This window comes from Mus musculus, chromosome 3 (assembly GCF_000001635.26).
Source record: "Mus musculus strain C57BL/6J chromosome 3, GRCm38.p6 C57BL/6J".
Taxonomy (NCBI): domain Eukaryota; kingdom Metazoa; phylum Chordata; class Mammalia; order Rodentia; family Muridae; genus Mus; species Mus musculus.
In genome coordinates, this window is record NC_000069.6 from 129175393 (window position 1) to 129199255 (window position 23863).

The window sequence follows — 23863 nt, forward strand, 5'->3', positions numbered from 1 at the left end:
GATTTACTGTAATTTAAAATGACATTTGCAGTAACTGCTTCTGTATTCTTTCTCTACCCTCAGTGCTACCTGTTTATTTAGTTTCCGCAGAGTTCTGTGACATCGCCACCAATTGCATCAGCTTAAACATCACTACAACTATTGACCATTATAACCATCTTTACAATTCCTTCCATTGCTACCCTTTTGCTGGGACAATATTCAAGTACTTCTAGAGGGGTCTCTACCAAGACCATGTGAACAAAGGCAGCGCAACAGGTAAGAGGACAAGATCCAAACCCAGGGGTCACAGCCAGAAGAAGGAAAAGCACAGGCTGAGGAGAAAAGGCAGTTAGCAGCAGCTTCCAACTCACCAGAATGGAGCAGCCCCACATTAGCCCAGACAGTGAAAATGGAAATACCATTGATCAACCTTTGCCCAATGTAGGTAGTAATCAGGGACAACCAACATGAGCCGATGGGACAAAGAGAAGTTTGAGGGACTCCTCTAACGCCAGTGCTCAAAGTCCATTACATACCAGAACGTTGTCCAGAAACACTGTTTAACATAGTATGAATCATCCAGGGATGAAACCTCAGTCTAGGAAGTAGACTGTATGGGAACGAGGCCAGAAAATAATCCCCCATTAAGACAGCTTGAACTTGGGCTGGAGAGGTGGCTCCATGGTTAAGAGCATTGGCTGCTCCTGCAGAGGACCTGCGTACAGTTCTCAGTGCCTACATGGCAGCTCACAGCCATCTGTAACTCCAGTTCCAGGAGATCTGATGCCTTCTTCTGGCCTCAAAACACATCAGCCTTGCACATGGTGTATAGACATATATGCAAGCAAAACACCCATAGGTATAAAATCATAATTTTTAAAAAATTAAGAAAGATTGAGCAGCAAACAGAAACCAAGATGAATTCAAAACAAAACAAAATAAAAGGCCGATGAGCCAGGTAAACTCCTTGTCCATAACAAGAGTAGATGTAAGAGTCCCTTGGCAAAGCACAAATACGGGAACAACATACTCTTCAGAACTTCACCCTAAGAAGCAAGGAAGAAGACATCCATTAACACAATGTGAACAAGAAAAATGCAGACTGTGGTGAGCCCCACCATGGACATCCACTGATGGGAAGTGCACGTTCAGTGAGATCAGAACTGGCCAGGGCTTTCTATGACATTTGTAACTTTTAATATTGCTTGTTTATCCTTGTGGGTGTGTGGGAAGGGTGAATGTGTGTGCATGTAGTAAATGTGTGTGTGCTTATGTTGAGTGTGTGTGTGGTGACTGTGTATGTGTGATGAATGTGTGTGTGTATGTGTAGTGAATGAGTGTGTGTGTGTGTGTGTGTGTGTGTGTGTGTGTGAGAGAGAGAGTGGTGACCGTGTATGTGTGATGAATGTGTGTGTGTATGTGTAGTGAATGAGTGTGTGTGTGTGTGTGTGTGTGTGTGTGTGTGTGAGAGAGAGAGTGGTGACCGTGTATGTGTGATGAATGTGTGTGTATATGTGTAGTGAATGAGTGTGTGTGTGTGTGTGTGTGTGTGTGTGTGGTGAATGTGTATGTATGTGTTTGTGGTGTGTATCTATGTATGTATGGTGAATGAGTGTGTGTTGAATGAGAGTGTAGTGAGATTGTTGCTGTGTGTGTGTATATATATGTGTGTGGTGAGTGTACATGGTGGGTGTCTTAGTCAGGGTCTCTATTCCTGCACAAACATCATGACCAAGAAGCAAGCTGGGGAGGAAAGGGTTTATTCGGCTTACACTTCCATGCTGCTGTTCATCACCAAAGGAAGTCAGGACAGGAACTCAGGCAGGTCAGGAAGCAGGAGCTGATGCAGAGGCCATGGAGGGATGTTCCTTACTAGCTTGCCTCCTCTGGCTTGCTCAGCCTGCTCTCTTATAGAATCCAAGACTACCAGCCCAGAGATGGTCCCACCCACAAGGGGCCCTTCCCCCTTGATCACTAATTGAGAAAATGCCTTACAGTTGTATCTCATGGAGGCATTTCCTCAACTGAAGCTCCTTTCTCTGTGGTAACTGCAGCTGTGTCAAGTTGACACAAAACTAGCCAGTACAGTGGGTATGGTGAAGACAACGCACACGGAGTTCACAGAATGACTTTGTGGAGTCCTCTCTCTCCTCTCACTTTACATGGATTGCAGGGATGGGACATCCATCCTCAACCCCACAGAGTTAGTGCTTACCCTCCAAGCAGTCAGAACAGCCCTGCATGCTCACCTTTTGTGCTTACTTGCACGCTCTGGGAATGTTCTTGTGCTAACACAGGAGGTAAGAGTTCACTTTAGGCCCTAGCATGTTCTGGCCCTAACCAGATCTCCTACCAACAACCCGAAAAGGGAAAGCCTCTGGGTCCAGGCACTAACGGAAGAACGCGTGTTTCCAAAATGGCAAATCATGAATTTTTTTTTTCTGTCTTGATTTAGAAGTCAGATTCATTGTGCACAAAACATAAGAAGAAAGAAAGAAAGAAAGAAAGAAAGAAAGAAAGAAAGAAAGAAAGAAAGAAAGAAAGAAAGAAAGAGAAAGAGAGAGAGAGAAGGAAGGAAGGAAGGGAAGGGAAGGGAAGGGAAGGGAAGGGAAGGGAAGGAAAGGGAAGGAAAGGGGGGAGGGGGGAGGGGGAAGGGGGAAGGGGAAGGGGGGAAGGGGAGGGGGAAGGGAAAGGAAAGGGGGGAAGGGGAAGGGGAAGGGAAGGGAAGGGAAGAAAAAAGAAAGAAAGAAAGAAAGAAAGAAAGAAAGAAAGAAAGAAAGAAAGAAAGAAAGAGAGAGAGAGAGAAAGTGAGAGAAAGAGAGAGATAAAGAGAAAGAGAGAAAGAAAATGAGAGAGAGAAAGGAGGGAGGGAGGGAGGGAGGGAGGGAGGGAGGGAGAGAGAGAGAGAGAGAGAGAGAGAGAGAGAGAGAACTCAAGTATCACACCCAAAGTGATACATACCATTGTGTGCTAAAAAGCTCTGTCCCTAGGCTAACCCTTTTCCCCCTGGGAAAGCAGTTCCCATCAGGGAAGCAGTTTCAAGTACAAGTACCCATGGTTAGTATAGGAACATATAAGAAAACATGCAGAGCAAAGTTGAAAAGTACATTGCACATATGCTGAATGTCAGGATTTCTATGGTTGCAGAAACACTTCCCGATTGCTTCTAGGAGTAGTTTGTCCCCCTGACTCAGGACAAGACCAGTATAATCTCCAGGTGTTGAGAGGATTTGGTTTCATGTTCACTGTTACACAGTTCAAGTTCCTGTTTCGTCTTTGGGGTCTTTATCTTGATTCTTCCATTTGTTTGCTGAATTTTCATTTTGCTTGCTCAGGAATAAAAATCTTGTTTATGATCCCCGAACTGCACAGCTTTGCTCATTTTCACAGCCTAGCATTCTTGGTATATCTTTAAAGATTCCTTTCAGGGGAGCATGTGGATGTGAGGAAGGAAAACTGTGGGTATTTTCTCCTTGTGAGCCAACTTAAAGAGATATTTGAACAAGATATCTTAAGTGACTCATTAGAGGAGGGAGGAACCTGGATCCTTAACCCTCTGTTCATAGGGAATGCATCTGAATGCCCATGTAGACCAAGAACCTTTTCTTCAAACAAGACTCCCTCTACCCTGGCTGAAGTTCTACCCAACCGTTAACAGCTATGTCGATGTTCCTCATGGCACCCGTTGGGAACACAGAGTCAATAAGAAGACGAAAGAAAGGATCACAAAAGAATAAAACCAGAAACTTGATGATGGCAGATACCAGGATCTAATGTGAGGAAAGAGACATGGAGAAAGCTTGGGTGGCAGACCCAGGAGGCAGGAGGGTTGAAGGACCCACCATATTCCACATTGTAGGATAACAGGCTTCCCTCCAACTGGTACCAAAATAGGAGTAAGAACTACAGGAGTGGCTATGGACCTTCCTGTTGATGAGTCACTTTAAAAGGAATATGAGAGCAAGCTTGTCTACCTGATGGACAGGTAGAGGGGAGTCAGGATCCTTAGACAACAATGAAGTTGAGTGTTTTAAAACAGCGAGTAAGAAAGATTTTGAATATTCCCAATACGAAGTACAGTACATCTGTACTGGCAAGTTTTATGTCCATTTGACACACGCAAGAGTCATCTGAGAGGAAGAAATTGAGAAAGGGACTTCATAATTAAGCTGAAGCCAAGCTTAATTCCTGATTAGTGATGGATGGGGGAGGCCCATCCCATTGTGGGTGGTGCCATCCTTGGCCTGATGGTTCAGGGTTCTATAAGAAAGCACGTTGACCAAGCCAAGGGGAACAAGCCGGTAAGCAGCACTCCTCCATGGCGTCTGCATCAGCTCCTATCTCCATGTTCCTGCCCTGTTTGAGTTCCTGTCCTGACTTCCATTGATGGTAAGTAGTGATGTGGAAATGTAAGCAAAATAAACTCTTCCCTCCCCAGGTTGCTTTTGGTCATGGTGTTTCATCAGAGCAATAGTAACTCTAACTAAGACAACATCTAAAATTTAGATATGCTAATTCCACTGACCTGATCATTTATATTTACTCTATGGATACATTCACATAGATTTACACTCTCTCTCTCTCTCTCTCTCTCTCTCTCACACACACACACACACACACACACACACACACACACACACACACACACACACACAAAAACCTATCCCTTACACATTCACAATTGCAATGCACTTTTTCTAATTTATTTTTAATTTGTTTTATCTATGTGAGTGTTTTGCTTACATGTATATCTGGGCACCATATGCATGCTTAGTGCCTGCAAAAGCCAAAGAAAATATTGGGTCACCTTAGGCTAGAGTTACAGATGGTTGTGAGCCACCATATGGGAACTGGGAATTGAACCTAGATCCTCTGGAAGAAGAGCCAGTGCTCTGAACCTGTGTCATCCCTACGACCCCAGAGTATTTTTTTAATTAAAAAAATTGCAACTTATTTCTGATCCAGCCTAGGTTGAAGGACTTTCAAAGGAGTCCCCAGTAAACTGAATCAGAAGGATGACTATCCCTGCTGAGCAAGTCCACAGGGACTAGGAAATGAGTCAAAAGCTTTGGCAGCCCTAGAAATGGCCCCTCCTCATAGAAGCAGGGGCCAGAAAAAGGGGTTTCATTCTAATAAACCAAGACAGCTAACATTTATGGGAGTCTCTGTGTGCACCAGGCACTGTCCTCAAAGTTCTCTCAGATTCAGTCATTTACCCTCACAGCAAGCCTATGCTGGAAGCACACTATTGTACCTTTTGTATATTTAAGGAAACTGAGGCACAGAAAGGGCAAAGCACTTAAATGATAGGAAGAAAACCATATCCAAGTAGGAGGCTCACAGAGAAGCAAGTAGCACTGTCTCACTGTCAGAAGACACGATAGAGCCATGCCTGGAGAAATACGCTAATGTTCTTTTCTATACTTGGGGTTTCTACTCCACAAACATCTACTCCTCTTACATACATGGGAAAACACTTGCACATGAGACTGCTCACCAACTGAGCTGGCCTTGGCCAAGCACAGCAAGGAGAGCAAGACTGCTTTTCTGTCACCATCTTTACCATTTCTGTCCCTTTTACTAGTGTAGAATCCCGCAGAAACCCTCACCAGTTTCCCTTCCCCTCTCAGGTAAAAGATCTGAGTCTTGCTAACACAGGGTAACAATGAGTTACAATCAGCATTTATCTTGTTGCTATATATTAATTTGAAGGTGGGGGTGGGCGAGCACTAAGAAAAGCCTGAAGGAATGAGTCAGAGGTCAGAGGGGGTTAGAAGAAAGACAGGAGTGTTCTCTGGTGTGCAGCTGGCTAACACTGCTCAGAGAAGAGGAGGAGGCCTCGGGAGAGTGTGCGCACAAAGCAAAAGTGGCCTGCCTCTCTGTTCTCCTTCATTTTAGCCAACACAATGTCCTCAAGTCCACCTTTAGGAGATGTTTTTCGTTCAATCCGGGTTATTTTTCTAATGATCATAACCAAAACCTTTGTGTGTCCCTGAAACTCTTCAACTACAGAAATGTTCTCTCTCTCTCTCTCTCTCTCTCTCTCTCTCTCTCTCTCTCTCTCTCTCCCTCTCTCTCTCTCTCTCTCTCCTGTGAAATGACAAATGACCGAAAGGTGTAGATTCTGGGCTCTCCCTTTTCTGTCAGTTGCCAGTTTTCTGTGGCTGCTTTAAGAAGTGATGGCAAGTGAGACTTGCCAACTTAAGCAACAGGTATATTCCCTCAACTATGTAGAGACCGGATGTTAGAAGTCTAGATGTTAGCAGGCCCCTCTCCTGGAGGGTCTCTGGGACTATCTTTCCATCACCTTCTCCAGTAAGTCTCAGGCCTCCTCTGCCTTTTGGTGCTAAAGACACTTACCACTGGAGTCAGGGCTCCTCCAAATAATCCAAGATGATATTTTTTTATCTTAAAAACCTGAGTTTCATTGCATCTATAAGATTCTTCTTCATACGAGTTGACATTCGCATGTCAATTTGGGAGGCAACCATTCATCCAAGAACATCTCATCCAAAACACAAGCAAGGGAAGGGGGCTGTTTTAGAGCCCCGGCCCCATCTATTCCAGGAAAACGCTGAGACAGAGATTGCACTGTGATCCCTAGGGGGAATCCTACAATGCACAGCAGGCCTGCTGATGCTGGGTGACTCAGTACTGATCCCGGCAAGGCCTCTTATCTCCAAAGAGGACTTCTCAGATGTTTCTTCAGTACCCTTCCAACTTTGGCATCGTGAGCCCACAGAAAATTCCAAGCATATTTTAAAGACCAGAATCTGCATAGCTAGAAAACAGACAGAAATAATGTTATCGCAGCTGGTCTTTGAGTCCACAAACCCTGCTGAATGTTCTCTTTCCTCTTCAAACGTAGGAGCCCTTGGTATGTCTGTGAATAGACTATTGCACTAGCTAAAGCATCAATCTTCACAACTTGCATGGGGCTAAGAACAAGCCCAACAACATTGAGCTACTTTATAGATACAAAGTAGGCTACCAAAAAAGGAGAAAGAGAAAAGAAGGAAGGAAAGGCCCCAGCATAACTAATCTGAAGCAGAGACGTCTGCTACCAGCTCATGGGACCTTGATGCATACTAGATTTTGAACTCTGCTAAGGAAACACCATGACACCATGGAAAATGTATGAATTCTGGTTTCAGTTTGAGCCGAGATAAAGACTAGCTCTGTGGTGCCAAGTTTCCCTAGCATGTATACATCCCAAGGCTTGACTTCCTGATCCATCCCCAGCATTCATGCAAAAATCTAGGAATGTGGGTGCACATCTGTAATTCTAACACAGGGGAGACCAAGACAGAAAGATCTCTGAAACATACTACCAGCTAGTCTTGCAGAAGCAGGAAGCTTCAGGTTCATTAAAAGACTCTCTCTCTCTCTCTCTCTCTCTCTCTCTCTCTCTCTCTCTCTCTAAAATATAATAATTTTTAGAAAGTGGAAGATGATTGAGAAAAACACCCAACATCAACCATTGCTCTCCACATGCACACCTGCGCACTTATGCACACACACAAACACATGCTCACTCATACACCACATCCACGAGTGTGCACACACACATAAGGCTTTCTAGATGCTATATACTCACGGAAAATGAGTATACCAGCAAGCCACAAAACTGGAAAATTCTCTAGGGATCAGTGAAGACTCAACTCAGCTAGGTACCCACTGAGAGGCAGCTTCTGGCTGTCTGCTCCTTTCCTTCTGTTTGCCCTGCCCAGCGGAAGGTAAACAGACCAGTCCTTAAAGCAAGTTACAAAATGTTTGAAGTTCCCTTTTCACCTGTTTCTCTGTGTTCTCCATTTCCCTCCCAATAGCAAGTCTTCTAGACAAAGACCTTGTCACTTACCATTGTTTCTTGGTCAAACACAGACCATTCATAGCAAATCTGTTGCCTAAACCAGCCTTCCAGTTATGAGATCTCAGACATCAAATGCAAAAGAGTGAACACAAAGACTAGGAGAGGTTAGGAGGGAAAATACAAAATTTACTCCAAAGTCTGTGGAAATAAACAGATATCCCTCGTTTGACTCAAAGGGGAATGGGACTCAGATGCTTTAGAAAGGAGGTAAAGACGGGAATGAAAAATCCCGTTTGTAACAAAAGCCAGACTCAAAGCTAGCAGCTCATTAACTCCACAGATACTGGTGGGTACGTGTGCAAATAAAATGATGGGAAACTGCTCGCCCTTGGGAAGAAGGGGCTCACTGTCACAACCACATGCTTGACATCAGTTTTTCTGCTCCCAAAATACAAAACTGAGTAATGGATAATTTCTCAAGTGAATTTGTGAATTTAATATTTGAGGGAGGGAGGGAGAGAGAAAAGCAAAGAGATGGAGGGTGGGAGGGTGGGAGGGCAGGAAGGAGAGAGGGAGGGAGAGAAGGAGAGAGGGAGAGAAGGAGGGAGGGAGGAAAGGAGAGAGAGAGAGAGAGAGAGAGGGAGGGAGGGAGGGAGGGAGGGAGGGAGGGAGAGAGAGAGGCAAGGAGAGAAGATAAAATTAAAGAACATATTGAACAAGATTTTTAAAGTTTGGCTAAATAGCATATGGAAAACATGTTATGAGAAATTTTATATAATGGTTCTGCATTAATAATAAAGCTATTTTGAGAACCTTTATAACGTAGAAAATTATATTCTTTACATTGTTATACTTACACGTGTGTGTGTGTGTATTTTGCCCATGTGTGTGTATGTGTACTCCGTGTGTTCCTGGTGCCTTTGGAGTTCAGAAGCGGGCATAGAACTGTTTGTGACAGGAGTTGAAAATGGTTCTTAGCCACCATGTGGGTGTTGGGAACCAGAGTTTGACTAGGGGCTGGTGAGATGGCCCAACATGGAAAAGGACTTATCACCGAGTAAGACAACCTGGGTTCCATTCCCAGAACCTGCCTGGTAAAAGCAGAGAATCAACTCCTGAGGTTGCCCTCTTACCTTCCCCTGAATTCTGTAATGGAGAAAGAGAGAGAGAGAGAGAGAGAGAGAAGCAACTTTTAGTTTTTCAGGCCAAAACAATCTAGTGATCTAGTGAATGCAACTGACTCATTTTTAGATCTTGTATAAAAATATTTCAGTCTATCATTTTAAGACTATCAAGACCATACAGTCTTCATGGAATTTCTTTCTTCTTCTTTTTTTTTTTTAATTGGCCTGAGACAGAAGGTTTCATTAACTCTCACCAACATTACTCCAAAGAGGACTTAGTCTCGGATAATGCAGTATACTTTTTAAATTATGTGTAACTGTGTCAAGGTGTTCTTGGGGAGGAAAAGCAGGAGGCTGCCTCATAAACCTTACCAGGAGTCTCACCACGGAGACTTCACCCTGATTTAAATTAAGAGTCAATCCTTTATTAAATAGAAGCTAACTAGTTGCTACGATTGTAGGAAAATCCCCTCTATGAGTGCAAAGATCCGGCGCAGAAGAGGCAGGGAGAGTCAGAACTGGTTTGCTGGGTTCCTCTAAACTGAACATTCCACTGGATGCTCTGTAAAAATGACAAGCACTGTGATCACACCCAGCCTTCTTTCACATGGCATTCTGTGCAGTTAAATCTTGCCCTAGGTTTTAAACAATTGCATAGATTCATGAGACATCTGTACTTTTTTAAAAATAACAGAATTTTAAAAGAATTTGTCTAAGTTCTCCATATGAGTTGGAGGGCTGTCCCATTTAGATTGTTGAACAATAATTTAATCCCTATTCTCAGCTTCCATTGTTAAAATTATAAGCAGATAGAATATAATGGAAATGTTGATATATATGTGTATGTGTGTGTATATATATATATATACATAAATATTTATAAACATTTTATAGGTGCTCTATTTAAAATCATACTGCTTCACATAGACCTCCTATTGTGGGGATTGCAGAGAGAGAGAGAGAGAGAGAGAGAGAGAGAGAGAGAGAGAGAGAATGACAGGTCTAAAGAGAGAGAACACATTAATAACAATGTGATTATTTTAAGCTTTCTTTTTTTCTTATGGGTAAAAAGTTAAATAAAACAAAACCCTGCTGTGAAACAAGAAACAAAATCTAATGATTTCACTTCTGTGTCTGATAGACCTAGTTGACTTAACTTTCTGGAACATTTTAACTCTGCGTGCATCTTTAGACTCTTGTTAATGTCTTTGTCTTGCGGGTCTGGGAATTCCAACCTGTGGCAATAGTCAAATACTCCACTGAAAGGCTATGTGCTATTTCTATTCTTTGGGCATATGAATTAAGATCTTTCCAAAATATGATTAAAAATGGTAACCTCAAAAAAATTTCAAAATAATGATGACAACCAAAAACCACTTCAGGAACACTGAAGTATTCTTCAGTCTGAAAGTAATGTCTACTGACTAAGGTCCGATGGTAGGAGAGAATACAATATGCAGCTCTATGTCACAGGCCCCTCTAGCATCAAGGTCTGTATCCTTCTTCATTTAGCTGCTCTTGCAGAAGACCCTGGTCCATTGCCGAGTACTTACATAGCAGCTCGAAATCTTCTGTAGCTCCAGTTCCAGAGAACCTGACAGCCTCTTCTCACGTCCATGGGCTTCAGCCACACGTATGGGGCACAACCATACCTTCAGGCAAAACACCCATACACGGAAAATAAATATAAATAAATCCTTAAATAAAATAAAGTTTGTATTGATATCAGTTTCACAGGTTTGGGGTATTTGGCTACATTCTGACAAGAGTTAATATTAAAATTAATGAATGTTAACCTGATCAGTAACTCATTCACCTTCTGCTAAAGTTAAGTTATTGTTATTCACACACACAAACGGGGGGCGAGGGACGAGATGACTTTTATTTTCTCCTTGCCCTTCCTCTCTGCTCTTATGTTTTAATCTTTCAGGCAGACATGGAGCAATGCCCTACCAACAGACAATGTTCACAGACAAGCAGCAAGCCTCGTGAGCATGGTGATGGATGGAGTGTGGATGCTTAGAAGGCTCACGGCATCTAGAGGCTCCAGCTCACAACCCTGAAGTCACTCTGTCCTGGCTAATCTCTTGTCCTTCGTGTCTTACGTGATTGCTAACATTCTGCTACAAACCCCTTTTTGGGTGATAGTCATGACCACAATCCCCTGTGGGAGACCCTGACTGGTAGATTGGTAATCAAAAAAAATAAAATAAAATAAAAAAAGGCAGGGTGGGCTGGAAGTCGGTCCTCAAACTTCAAACTTCCTAGTTTGAGTAACTCACTGATTGACTTGCAGCTTTTCAGCGAAATAATCTTAGGACAGTGTGAAAATGATGGATTTGCCTGGCTTTTCCAACTTTCTAAAAGGTCTTTAAAGAAAAAGTGAGGCCAGAAGATGCACTTAAGCCAAATTGCTGTATTTTTTCACAGTATAGGAGGTCACTTGTAGCAAATTGTTAGAGAAGTAAGATGTTAGCATCTCCTGTAACTCAGAGCAAACATCTAGTTTGAAAGTGTGACTCCAAGTTTAATCTAAGAAGCCAAAGATTCAAAAAAGGTGTCTAAAGTCACCATAAACCCATTCTCGTCTTTACTGGATCCTGAATTCTATCATATCAGTTTAACAATATACTTCTTTTTTGTTTTGTGATCATTTGCATGTGATTAAAAATATCCATGAGCTACTCTCTCTCTGTTGGACAATAGAATACAAAATATGCTTGGTGATTATATCTAAGAGACAAACAGGTAATATTTCTGGGACATTATAAAAGAATGTATCAAGCTGGGCGTGGTGGTGCACGCCTTTAATCCCAGCACTCAGGAGGCAGAGGCAGGCAGATTTCTGAGTTCGAGGCCAGCCTGGTCTACAAAGTGAGTAAAGTGAGTTCCAGGGCAGCCAGGGCTACACGGAGAAACCCTGTCTCGGGAAAAAAAAAAAAAGCAAAAACAAAAAAAACAAACAAACCAAAAAAAAAAAAAAAAAAAAATAGAATGTACCAGAGTGAAACATGAACAAAAGAGCTATTACTTTCAACTGAAAAGAAAATTACACACACACACACACACACACACACACACACTGACCATATGCAACACTATGTTTTCAAGTATAAGCATAATGATCAGATTTTTCTGGTTAGAATGTTTAAATATCTGTTCTCATTGTTGTTGTTTTTCAAGAATACAGTGTGTGGGGGTGGCACATGTCTTTAAATCTCAGCATTTGGGAGGCAGAAATAGGCAGATCTCTGAGTTTGAGGCCACATGGAAAGAGAAACCCAGAAGAAGGAGGAGGAGAAGGAGGAGGACGAGGAGGAGGAGAAGAAAGAGGAGGAGGAGAAGAAAGAGGAGAAAGTGGAGGAGGAAGTGGAGAAAGAAGAGGAAGGGAGGGGTGAAGGGAGGGAGAAGGAAGGGGAGGAGGAAGGAAAAGAGAAAGAGGAAGAAGAGGAGAGGGAAGAAGGAGAAGGAGAAGGAGGAATGTTGTTACTATTACCTATACTCACCTTGCCATACACTGCTGAAGTTTCTTGTCCCGTCTACTCAACATCCTTCAGCCAACATGCTCCATTACTCCATACTCCTAGTCACCCTAGCCTGGCTGAGCACCATTCTCACTCCACTGCTTGTTTCCATGACATCAACTCTGTTTAGAGACCACATATGAGTGAGATAATGTCGTAAAGCATGCTATTGTGAGGGCCTGTGAAGTGACTCCGCAAATAAGGGTGCCTGCCACCAAGCCTTGGCTTAAGTTTGATCTCTAGGACCCACATGGTGAAAGGAGAGAAGTGACTCTTGCAAGTTGTCTTCTGAACTCCTAACACCCCATGTGCCATGCACACACACACATACACACAATACACACACTAACAAATCATACATACATGCATGCATACATACATACATACATACATACATACATACATGAATGACATGCTATTTTGTGAATCACCTGGGAAACAAGCATTTAGGCACATCTATAAGAAATTACTTAAATTAAGTTAGCTTCTGACTCTGCCTGAGAGATTATCTTCAATAGGTTAACTGAAGTGGAAGTCCCACCCTAACAGAAGACGGCACCATCATTCGCTCTGCTTGGATCCAGGGCTGAGCGGAAAGGATTCTAGCAGAGCACAGGTGCTCAGCCTTCTCTGCTTCCTGGAGGCGAATGCAATGTGATCAGACTCTAGCCACCAGAATTTCCCTGCCATAATGAACTGTATTCTTAAGCCGTGAGCTGAAATAAATCCTTTCTTCCTTGAATAATTTGCCAAGATTTTTTTTATCACAACAGAAGGAAAAGTAACTAGTTACAATGTCCCAGGCTGTCCTTAAACTCATAGCTTCCAGAAAACAATTTCAAAGGCAGCCTGGTCTACATAGTGAGATTTAAGAAAGCCAAGGCTATGTAGAGAGATTCTGTCCCAAAACAAACAAACAATAAAACAAACAAACAACAACAACAAAACCCCAACAAAGTATTTGGAATACATAAATTTAAAAGAAAAAAAGTAAGAGATAGAAGACACAGGAAATCATACCTGTTATGTGATTACCTACAGATTTTCCCTTGGGAAATGGAAACACTTTTTAGTGAATTGCTAGTTTCATGATGTTAGGAGTACAAAACACCCAAATATGTCTTCATAAGAGTCACAACTGAACAGAAGGGAGGTGACATGACCTCAGAGCCGTAAGAGCAAAGTAATAAGTCCCCTTCCAATATGAACAAGTGCCCAAAGTTCTAATGAGTGGAGAAGGCCTCCTCACAGCAGGTGTGAAATGTGCATAGCTCCTAGACAAGGACGAAACCGTGACAGGTGAATGGTGTGGCCGTGTCCCTCACTTGTGATACCTATAAACATCACAGCCCCCTCAACCTGCTCAAGTAGCTCTCACAGTAAGGGTGAAATTTTATCAACAGCAGCTAACGTATGGTGCATTAGGACACTGGTCAGGAGATAAAGTGATGGATTAAAAGATAAACGACTCACTGGCAAACAGAAGGTACAGATAGAGTCACAGTCAAAAAGTGTACTTACCTGAGGCAAGAAGAAGTAGTGTGTCAGGGAAGACAGCCCTAAACCTGGGATGCTATTGCTTCCTTTTTAATTTACTTCTTCTAGTGTCATACTATGTGGGTGGGGAGAACACACCTAAAACCTCTATGACATTTTCCATCTATTAAATGAAGTTAATAATGTTTTCGTATAGCTTTGAGAGAAGGGGCAAAGGACACTGAAGATATTTGAGGTCCTTAGAAACTGTGCCCTCTGTTCATTGGATGTCCTATTTAATGTAATGCCGTTTACTTTGTAGCTGGTGTCCAGTGGATAGGCAGATAGAATGTATAAGTAAAATTAAGAAGTATCAGAATATATCACCAAAGGACCTTAGTAGTCTCTTGCCAAAATGGCAGCTGACTTTCTTTCTAGAAATAATTGAAACGTAGGCTGAGGGAGAGGGGCCTGTCTATGTCCTGTCCAGGTCTTGGTTTCTATGGATACTGATTTTCTCATTTGAAAACTACCATGAAAGCCCTAGGCAAAGGTAGAAATAAAATAGGTACCTTCAAATCTTACTTTTAATAATACTTTAGCCAGGCAGTGATGGTGCACACCTTTAATCCCAGCACTTGGGAGTCAGAGGCAGGAGGATTTCTGAGTTCAAGGACAGCCTGGTCTACAGAGTGAGTTCCAGGACAGCCAGGGCTACACAGAGAAACCTTGTCTCGAAAAACCAAAATAATAATAATAATAATACTTTAGCCGTCTGGGGGTGTTAGCCACAGACTTCTGTGATGTCACAGCTGAGAACTCCCTTGAAGTGAATTTATCAGCATTTTTTTTAATGATATGACCCAACCACCGGTATTACATTAGTTCACCCTTAGCACAGAGAATAAACACTTACCAAAGAGTAGGATCTGTGATCCATCCTTCCACTCTCATTAGCCTACAGTTCCTAAAACTGAAAAGCCATTCACAGCTTACATGTATCTACCCTTTCTGAAAATGGCAGAAGGGGTTCAGTTTGGGGCCATTTTCACAGTGGGATAAACTTAAATGGGAGTTAACCTTTTGGATCATTTGCTGGCCTTTCGTAATGAGATGACCCTTGGAGAAGACTACTTGGCTACCCCTCCCCCCCACCCCACCCCACCCCGCCCCGCCCCATTGGCTTTCAGTGAGGACAGTGGACTCTGGCCCAGAGGCTCCCCTAAGATTGCATCCTTAGGAGTCTTGTCTTTCTTCTGCATGTGGCTCCTGACACCCCTCACCCAAGACTTCTCCTTCAACACACAGCCATCCCACTTAATGACCAACAGTAATAAACACCTGAACTAGACTGTGTAGGTTAATATCTTATTTCTTCTCTCAGCTTGGCATGGCTTTATACAGTAGCCAGACTCCCAACAGGTTTTTCTAGATTTCACTCCCCGCTCACCTACGCATTCCTGCAAATATACCTGTCCTTATTTTACTCTCTCTCTCTCTCTCTCTCTCTCTCTCTCTCTCTCTCTCTCTCTCTCTCATTCTAACATGAAACCATTCAAAAGTCAATGCAGAGATTTTACCCTCCCTTGGATCTTTTGGGACAGAGTCCCTTACAAACCAGACTACTCAAATTTTATGCTAATTTCAGAGCAGCCTGACAACTTGAGCATTAAATCAGAAATATCCCTGAAATGTCCCTTCTCTTCTTAGAATGAATGACCCAGGACAAACCATGGAACCCGGTTTTCTCTGTTCTCTTCCTGATACTCACTTCTCCTTTCTTCTCTTCTAGCATTTACAGGTCTCACTTCATCCATCCCAGGGGTCTTGCTGTTCATTGGATGGTTTTCTGTGGTTTTGGAGTGGGAGGGGTTTTGCTCGTTTAGTAGGTTGAGGTTTGGTTTTGTTTTACTTTGGTTTTGCTTTCCCTTGTCTGCATTTTTCTTTCCTTGTTTTTTTTTCTTTCTTCTTTCTTTCTTACTTAAAAAGTTTCTAATTTATTTTCTATGTTTCGTGTCCTTCCAGGACTCTGACCTTCCATGCCTGAATACTTTCAGTTCAGCACACTGGTGATAGGATGTAGGATGTCAAAATTAGGCAGACAGAATGTCAAAGTAGAAAACGGTTGTATTCAGGTCTCCATTGTACCACTTACCAACTTTGTGGCCTAAGTCATTTCTTACCTCTCCAAGCTCCAGCGCTTACAAGCCTTTGCTTTAACCAGCTGGACAATCATATGCTAGAGGCGGAATCACCTGCAGACCTCACTGTTCACATTTAAAATTTTGCTCTCCACTATGTAGAATTAATATAAGGAGGAACTGTGGGTCAAGCAATTGCTGTTTAGCACAATGGCTAAATGTCCTAAATACTTTATCACTAGCTCCAGTTACTGGACTCACTTTTGTGTAGGTAAGGTTTCCTGAGCTCACACTGACCTCAACAGATATTATGCTTAACCCCGACAGCACACCTTTTCTACAAGCCTATCTCTCTTCACTCCAGATAATAAGGGTTAGCTCCCACCAAAGACACACTTCCCTTCTTTCCCTCCTGTCCAGCCTAGTGGGGCAATGAGCTTACTGAGATGGCTGACAGGGGCCTCAGTAACTCACCAAACATCCTGCTCACATGGCTCACAACCCAGGAGGCTCATCCCTGAGACACTTGTCATACCCACAGAAGAGGTTTCTTCTCTTCCATCGAAATGTTACTGCTCCTACAACCTTAAGGAGGGGCCGTGTTCTTTTAAGTTTCTCGTGAGTTTTGTGAGCCTTCCCAGAAGGTCTCCTTCAAGCCTGGGAAACAACTACACAGAAAACGTCAGGTGACGTATCTACTTTGCTTCCTCCTGTGGTCTGAATGAAGTTTAGGCTAGAAATCTGGAGGAAACACTGCTGTGCCTTACAAACAGTAGAAATATGTCTTACGGTGAGTGCTGTTGAATCCTGACTTGTACGCATCTGTCCTGTGTGACCCAACTTCCCCCGCAATAGCTTTCACCTAAATACTAAGAGTCTAAGTATGGAGATGACTACAAAACATCACTAAATTAGAGTCCTTGAGTGATCACACAGGGAGGAGCCCAGGAAGGAATAACAGACCCAGGGACTTCAAGGTATCACAGAAGTCAGTGAGGTAAATGAGAGTGTCTCAGAGGGAGAGGTCTGACCACAGTACCAGTCAGCTCCCTGAACCCTGCCTGGCTTGTTCTTGCTGAGGGGCCTGACCATTTTTCAGGCCCCTCTTTCACTCTTTGCTTTTAGCCGATCCTCAGAAACCAAGAGCCCATCAGAGAGGTGTCTATATAGACAGAAATTGCTACAACGCCTTGCCTGGCATTCCAAAAGAAAGTTTTCAAGGAGTATTTATAAGATGACTTGAAGAAATCAGAAGTATCCGAAGCACCAAATGCTATCCAAGAAGAAGCATAGGTTTTACAGTGTGTTGCTTGTGATGAGGATGTTGTTGTGATGACGACAGCTACCTGCCCTAGAATCCAAGCCTTTCTCTAAAGGTGTACGAAAATATGAATAATAATACAAGAATAATACAATGCTTATAAGAATTAAAATGAAAAGTATGAAGAGATAATGACTAATATTTTATATTAAACAAGGGACTTTTGGTATTTCAGTGACAGAACCATCTATTTTTAAATCAGCATGGGGGGATGTAGGGAATGGACTAGTTGGTAAAGTACTTACAAGCAAGTATAAGGAGCTAAGTGTGGCCCACAGAACCCATGTGAAAATGTCTGCGGTTCAGGCAAGCTGGAGACAAGAGCATCCCCAGGTTTCACTGGACAGCCAGTTTATCATAAGTGTGAGCTTCAGGCCAATGAAAGATGTTGCCTCATAGGAGGTGGACAGTGTTCCCAGGGAACACGCCTGTGACTGCCTTCTGCCCTTCCTACATACTCACACTTACAACGGAGTGTTCACACACACACTTTTTAAAGTGAGCATAGTAATAGAACTGTCACATAGTGAATACAAAATGAAATGATGAGGGCAGACCTAATAGAGACTTCTGAGTCTTAGGAGGTAATCCAAAAAGACCAACCAAAATGGACATTACATTCTAGGATTTGCAGAAATCGTCAGCTCATCAGATTGGCTGGTTCAGATCGTCTCTTTGATTTCATTTTATGAGCTTGCTATCAAAAACTAAAAAAAAAAAAAAAGTGTTGTATAGTTATTTCTGATGTAAGCTCAGGCTCTCTCATTCTTTCTCTCTCTCCCTCTCTACATTTATAGATATAGATATCAGTTCATGTCTGATTCATCTCCATAGTTGTAAATTAGCACAGGAGCTAGAGAGGTGGCTCAGATATTAGAAATACTACCAGCCTTCCAGAACACCCAAGTTCAGTTCCTAACACCTAAGTCAGGCAGCTTAGAGCAGTGTCTTCTGCTGACTCCAGTGCTAGGGATTCTAGTGCCTTTGGCCTTAACAGGCCTTGTACTGCGCTCTCTCTCTCTCTCTCTCTCTCTCTCTCTCTCTCTCTCTCTCTCCATATATGTATAGATAGAGAGATAAAAGATAATAAAGATAAAATCTTTTTTAAAAATTAAGTTAAAACACCAAGTTATAGACCCCAAGGATCTCTCTCTCTTTCTCTCTCTCTCTCTCTCTCTCTCTCTCTCTCTCTCTCTCTCTCCATATATGTATAGATAGAGAGATAAAAGATAATAAAGATAAAATCTTTTTTAAAAATTAAGTTAAAACACCAAGTTATAGACCCCAAGGATCTCTCTCTCTTTCTCTCTCTCTCTCTCTCTCTCTCTCTCTCTCTCTCTCTCTCTCTCTCTCTCTCTTCCTCCTCCTCCTCCTCTTCCTCCTCCTTCTCCTCCTCCTCCTCCTCCTCCTCCTCCTCCAGCACCAACAATTGTTGACATTTTACCTCACCCAATTCTACATATGAGAAAATCCCAGTGGTGACAAAACCCAAGAAATACAAATCACATTCTAATGAAATGACCCTGAAATGGTCTTCATTTTACTGCAGCTTCTTGTGGGCTCCTTCCTGCTCAGAATGTCTCAGTGTGGACAAGAGCTGATTGAAGAACCCCCAAATGAGGGCATATTCTTAATGCCATCTAAAGACCAGTATGCAGCAGTGGCCCCTCCTTATTTACAGCACGTTAGATACTGTGGATGGCCCCTGCACACTTCACACATGTCCGAACTGCTTGCTCTGCGAAAGAAAAAGCAGGAGAGCCGCATCCACGTTGGAATTAGGCAGACATTTCAGATCTCCATAGACAACTGAAAAAGCTAACATCTGTTAGATCCCCCCCCCCTCGGGTTTGAGGGCAGCCTGTGTGTAAGTCTTCATATCTCTGAGTGTGTGCACACGGGCAGAATGGATGTAGCCTTCCATCCTCAAATCTGAAAAGATTGAGAAATTTCAGAGGACCCAGATGTGCCAAAGGTCAGGGAGATCAATAGAAAGGGCCCTGCTGCGGAAAGGAGAGGGGTCGAACGGAAACGCTGCTGCAGGAGCAAAGCCACCGAGGTAAGGGAGTTTCTGAATAATTAAAAAGTTAAGAATGAGCAAACTCGGTTGCCATGGGGGAAGGAGGTGGGGTGAAGGGATGGGGGGAAAAGGCAGTTGATGTGGTAATTAACAATTTGGTGGGAGCCTAGGCAGGTCACCTCCTTTCTCAGATCAGAGCCCCATCAGAAATTCTTTCAAGTGTCCTTCTGAGTCGCCAAAGATGACAACAGCAAATCGATAAGTGCTTGAAATGAAAGGGATGCTGGCAAGCCCCCAGGCTACAGATTTCCCACCGCCAGCCTTTTCTGAACTCCTGTAGTGTGTGCCTCGCACCGCCCCTCTTAAGATGAGTTACCTTTTATTCTTAGTCTCGGGACGAAGGTGAATGCTCAGTTAGTTCATCTATTAAATGTCCGCTCTGGCTTCAGCTCTCAGATCGCACCGAAAACAGGGCTTTGGCTCTCTCCCACCCGTCTGCCGGCGGGACCCCAGCACTGGCAAAGCTTTGGCCTGCAGACCGGAGGAGACCCGCACACCTCGAGGGGCAGGCCTGAGTCTCTCTAGCAGTATCGCTTCTGGGTTGGAACTGGAGAGTTCCAGACAGAGCAAAGGGGCAGAGACACTGAGGCCAATGGCGATCTCTTCTCCACTTCATTTATTTACAAACACAAAATCACTAACCACAGAGACCTGGGCTGCAAAATTAAGGCTCGGACTCCAGGATTCAGAATTCAAGATACTGGTCTGTTACCTTCCAGTATCCACCCTTCTCCTAATAAGTCTTGATTTAACACAGCATCCCCCGGACGTTTTAATTAGGTAATTCATTAGAAAGTCAATACAGACTTTTATATATTCTTTTAGCTCAAGTGGTTAAGTACTAATTTCAAAATGATTATAAAAACACAGGAATAGACAATGCATAATAATTTTAATTTATATGCAAATCAATCAGTTCATCTTAAATGCCTTTTCACAAACAACAACTGCTATACTATAGCATCAAAAAACCCTGATCGAACCTCTCAGATAGGTAATTCGGAAACAAGATCTGGATTGGAGAGAAAAAATTTTAGACGCACCAACAAATCAATAATTTGTGAGGCAGTTAAACATCGCTAGCCATGGGTATTTACATACTTGCTTCTTGTCAGATAAAGGGGGCTGGGGCAATTGCTTGCCGGTGCTGAAGCCTGAGGAAAGTAAACGGTAGCATTCAGCCCATCTCAGCGAGCCTGGAAATAACAGTGTGTCTTTTCTAAATCCTGATTGGGATGAGCAAGTAGCCTAGGGTCACCCAATATCTGTCCTTGGTTTTGCCCTTTGTGATCACAGAATGTCTTCTATAAGCTTCCCATTTTAAGTCCCTCTCTGACAACCCTGTTGATTGCTTCAAAACACTGTTTGGGAGAGATAAAATTCAAAATCTTTCTAAAGATCATGTGAGTCTGCACCCTCGTGCAGCCGTTTGTATGTCCTCTTTGCTGCCCACCTCTAGCCCCCTCCTTTTAAATCAGATCATCGAAGAGTCACCAGAAACGAATGAAGGAAATGGTTCGATGCCTTGCTTTACTGGAAGGCTATCATCTTTAGATAGAGCTCAAATTTGGAGGGATAAAAGCAAAAGGGATATAAGCTTAAGGATGCAGAGTACTGACTAAGATAGACTAGAGTGTGTGGTTTTTTACCAGGGATTACCAGGCTCTTGCACTGGGTTGTTTATGTAAAAGTGTAACATCCTTGAAATTCACAGATACATAGGTCAGTGTCTGCGAAACCCAGGCTCCCAGTCCAGACGACCCGGCCCTTAAGAAGCTAGTATCTTTGATGCTACAATCTTGTTTACATCTGCAAGGCAAAGAATTGCTCGCTTGGCTTGGACACTCCTTCTAACCCCTTCTGCTTCGAAGTAGCGATCAGAATCTAAATACAACCGCTGTGGCCCACTCTGGCGTTGCTGCTTTGACGAAGGGAAAAAAAAAAAAAAAAAAAAAAGACCTGAAATCCACGTCTTAAATCAGCTCAGTGGTTTGTTACCCACCCCTACCCACCCCCCAGCACCCTGCCTCCCTGATGCATGCCTAATGTATTCCCTGGTGATTCTGAGCATTAATTAGTTGTTTAATGGGAGTATGACTAAAAATGTAAAAGAAGGATTAGGAGCGTGAAACGTATGTCCAGCTCCTTCCCCACACTCGAGGAGGGAATGAGAATCATTCTGGATCTTCTATTTCTCCAGGAGCCATTTGCATTCCCACCAGCTGCTCACTTCTGCTGCACTGGTGCTGGGCGCTGCTGAAGACCCAGCTCAGCACCGAGAGACTACAGCCGCCCATTCTGGGGGTTAACCCAGCCGGGTGGGGGAGACTCCCGACGACAGAGAGTGGAGAGTGGGCGTCCGCTTCCCTTCCCGGAGCCCCTTCCCCCAGCCCTGGCTGCAAACCTCTGAATCCTGAAAGTGGGGAAAGAGTTGTCTGGGCAGATGTGCGCGGCTCTCTACTCTGCTCCTTTCTCTTTTCCTCTGCTCTCAAGCCGGTCTTGATTTCCAGCTTCTTCCCACATTTCTGTGAGACTCTCCAGCCACGCCACCAGCTCCTGGCCAGACTGATCTTTTAGGAGCCCCTCTTAATGTCTCTAAAATGCAAAGGGAAAAATAAGAGAGAGATGGGGCAATAGCCCATTATTTTAGAGGGTGACGACCCAGCAAAATAATAATGGATGGGCAGAGATGACAATGTTCTTGTTCAGGAAGTATTCCGGTGAGGTGAGACCAGAGTTCAGTGAGAGGACTTGTTGAGATGCTTGATTTTTTTCCCCCAAAAGGCTCAAAGGGGGTGGGGGGAAGAGGAAATAAAAATAAAAACAGCACGTGACTGTTTTCCTCCTGAATCTCTTCCTTTAAATGGCATTACTTTGGTTTCCCATTGAGTTAGGAGAAAAAGTTTGAGTTTTCATGGATCTTACAAGGTTAGAGATGGCTTAAAATGCAGATCTCTCGTCGGTTTTCCTGGAGACTGAAGAGGCTAACTCTTTCCATAAAATGAGTCGACTGTTAGCTATTTCAAAGTGAAGGGATTTGGCACTCAAAACAAATTGAGCAAGTTTGTTTGCCTGTTTTTCCTGCTAACACCAATGAATTGAAACCACGGAGTCATTCAAGAAAACACAGAACATACTCCAAACAGCCTCCAGATTCAAAGGAAACTCGGCGTGTGTGCGGTAGCCCTGGGTTAACTTTTCTTGTGTATACATCCCGTGGGCATCCTTCAGAGGAGTCAGCATTATCTTCCTCAAATTGCATGAACTGGTGTGCTGATTTAGGAAGAAAAGCTGTATGAATTTTAGAGGGGACTTTATTTTCTATTAGGGACCAAGGAGAATTAGGGACCAAGGAGAAATGCAGTTTAATGGCGGGTCTGGTTGGGTTTTGTTCCCAGGCAAGGTTTAATATTGGTGAGAAAAACGCCAAACCATGAGGTACAGCTATTTTCTGATATTTTCCTAAAACATATCTTGAAGGGATGCACTTGAGATTGAAAGAACTTTGTCCCATATGTCTGGCAGAAGCCTTCACTCCTGGTCTTCCAGGCGAATCATATTTATAGCCCTTCCACGCAAAGGCAAGACCCTGCCAAAATATCCTGTTCGTTTCCAAAGTACAGACGCATTAGGAAATCAGAAAATATGAAATTAGAAGTAGGACCCACTTGTAGACTAGGAAAGGCCCCTTTCAGCCTTACATACTCTGGACTTTCAAGAACATTCGCTCATATGGGGGGGAACTTCCTTCTCCTTCCCCACCCCCATCCCGGTGCAATTTAATACCACTCTCAGTCAGGAACCTTAACCTCGTCATTTTAAAAAATGAGATATCCGCGACCCGGGGTGAACTTGTTGAGTGTAGGTACAGCAGAGGAAATTCTAGACTCTGAGAGTCCCAGACTTGAGCAAGAGATCCCATGCCGACACACTGGCCGGTGTGTGGCCCTGTCTACCTGCGCTCTTCCACTCTGATCCACCCGTCTTGACCTCAGACACCACCGTGACCTAGCCCTTGCCTTACTGTAGTTCAGGCCTCCCTCCGGTCATCGTCTGGTAATATCTCCCTCCTCCTCCTCCTCCTCCTCCTCCTCCTCCTCCTCCTCCTCCTCCTCCTCCTCCTCCTCCTCCTCCTCCCCCTCCCTCTCTCCCTCCCTCCCTCTCTCCCTCCCTCTCTCCCTTCCTTACCCCTTTTTCTTTCTTTCTTTCTCTCTCCTTCCCTCCCTTCTTTCATCCCCCCCACACACACCTATCGGCTGTGGCTCTCCCACCTTCTGCCGCTAGCTCACCCTATTTTTCTAACTTCTCCCAGTCATCATCTTCTCTTTGCCACCCCATCCATCCACCCACCTTCAGTGCTGCCCTCTGTGGATCCCTCAATTCCCTCCCACTGCCCCTGTAGACA

At 43.5% G+C, this 23863-nt stretch overlaps 1 long non-coding RNA gene across 3 annotated transcripts; it reads right to left on the reverse strand.

Moving 5' to 3' along the window:
- Positions 1-861: 861 nt before the first annotated feature.
- On the reverse strand, positions 862-23517 carry Gm40149. Of its 3 annotated transcripts, XR_003954553.1 has the most exons (5): positions 22384-23517; positions 21863-22053; positions 12423-12562; positions 10470-10568; positions 862-1028 (listed from the first exon to the last, which is right to left on the reverse strand). It is a non-coding gene; the product is annotated as a predicted gene, 40149 (long non-coding RNA). The 3 variants fall into 3 exon arrangements; XR_867634.2 differs by having other exon boundaries at positions 21863-23517; XR_003954552.1 differs by lacking the exons at positions 21863-22053; positions 22384-23517 and adding an exon at positions 19775-20109.
- Positions 23518-23863: the final 346 nt, after the last annotated feature.